Source organism: Pteropus vampyrus, unplaced genomic scaffold (assembly GCF_000151845.1).
Source record: "Pteropus vampyrus isolate Shadow unplaced genomic scaffold, Pvam_2.0 Scaffold17, whole genome shotgun sequence".
In the NCBI taxonomy this organism is placed as follows: Eukaryota; Metazoa; Chordata; class Mammalia; order Chiroptera; family Pteropodidae; genus Pteropus; species Pteropus vampyrus.
Genome location: NW_011888798.1, coordinates 7,634,041 through 7,636,288, shown reverse-complemented (window position 1 = coordinate 7,636,288; position 2,248 = coordinate 7,634,041).

The window sequence follows — 2,248 nt, the reverse complement described above, 5'->3', positions numbered from 1 at the left end:
CACAGGCTTCAGCTGAACTTGACCTGTGTCAGGACTCCTGCCAAAGGCCCAGGGCCAGCAGCCAAGTGGTCAGATTCTGATCTGAGCTGGAACACCACCTGGGGCCTCATCCAAGGATGACACACCCAAAAGGTAACTGGGCAGGCACCAAAGATTTGCTAAGTGAATCTTGTTCTGTAGGGTCAGCCCCTGCACAACAGCTCTACTGTAGTCACCAGCCAGTCCAAACAAACCATCAGACTGAGGGTCAATCCCTTCCATTGGTGTGCAAATAGTGACCAAGTCTCAACTACAACAAGGCATACACAACCCACACAAGGAACACAGCTGAAGCACCAGGCTCAGGGGATTAGGGAAACCGCTCCACTGGGCCGCACAGGACATCTACTATATAAGTCCACTCTACTAAGACCAGCTCTAATAGAAACAAACACAGAAAGGCAGCAAAAATAGGGAGACAAGAAAACATGTCCAAAAGAAAGAACAGAATAAACTTCCAGAAAATGAACTAAACAGAATGGAGATAAGCAATCTACTAGATGTAAAGTTCAAAACACTGGTTATAAGGATGCTCAATAAACTTAGGAGAAGAGTAGATGAACTCAGTGAGAACTTTAACACAAAGACAGAAAACAAAAATGGAGATAGAAAACAAAAAAGAATCAGTCAGAAATGAACACAATAACCGAAATGAAAAATATATTAGAAAGACTCAACAGTAGATTAAATGAGGCAGAGGATCGAATCAGTGATTTAGAAAATAAGGTAGCACAAAACACCCAATCAAAACAGCAACAAGAAAAAATTCCAAAAAAAAAAAAATAATAATAAGGATAGTTTAAGAGGCCTCTGGGACAATATCAAGTAAGTGTATCATCATTTGCATCACGAGAGTACCAGGAAGAGAAGAGGGAGGCAACAAAACTGAAAAACTATTTGTAGAAATAATGACAGAAAACTTCCCTAACCTAGTGAAGCAAATAGACATAAAAGCCAGGAAGCACAGAGTCCCAAACAAGTTAAACCCAAAGAGACCCACTCCAAGACACATCATAATTAATATGCCAAAGATTAGAAAAAGATAATCTTAAAAGCAGCAAGAAAAACAGTTACCTACAAGGGAGCTCTCATAAGACTATCAACTGATTTCTCAACATAAACTTTGCAGGATAAAAGAGATTGGCAGAAATATTCAAAGTGATGAAAAACAGGGACCTACAACCAAGATAACTCTACCCAGCAAAGCTATCATTTAGAATCAAAGGACAGATAGTTTCCTAGAAAAGGAAAGGCTAAAGGAGTGCATCAACAGCAAACCAGTATTACAAGAAATGTTAAGGAGACTTTAAGAAAAAAGATATAATAAAATGGCAATAGCTACATATCTGTCAACAACTACTTTATGTAAATGGATCAGGCACTCCAATCAAAAGATAGGGTGGCTAGATAATAAAACAAGACCTTCACACATGCTGCCTACAAGGGACTCATTTTAGATTGAAAAATACAGAGACTGAAAACAAAGGGATGACAAAAGATATTCATAAAAATGAAAATAAAAAAGCTAAGGTTGCAATATTTATACTAGACAAAATAGTCTTTAAAACAAAGGCAAAAGTTTCATGTTAAGTCAAGGAGTCAGAGAAAAAAATGCCCTATAATTTCATTTACATGTGGAACTGAAACAGAAAAAACAAAATAGAAACAAACTCATTGATACAGAGAACATTGTGATAGCAGATGAGAGTGAGGTTGGGAGAGTGGGTGAAAAATGGGGAAGGGATTGAAAAGTATGAATTGGTAACTACAAAATAGTCATGAGGATGTAATGTATTGCATAAAAAATAGTCAATAATATTGTAATAACTATGTATGGTATCAAATGAGAACTAGAATTATTGGGGTGATCATTTTGTAAGTAATGTACATGTCTAATCACTATGTTGTACACCTAAAACTAATATTATATGCCAACTGTAACTGAATAATTTTAAAATTATTTTAAAAAAAAGAACAACCTAAATGTTACTTAAACCATTTATTGGCTTTTTCCTATCGGTTAGCAAGAAGTATTAAAATATTCAAGTATATTTGTGGAACTATTCTCCTTTTAGTTCTTTTATTTTTTGGCTTGATGTATTTTAAAATTCACTTTTTAAGTGCATGTACATTTATATACAAAATTTTTTCCCTTTTATAATTATGAAATAGCCCACTTTTCCTATGGTTATACTCCTTGTCTTCGAGT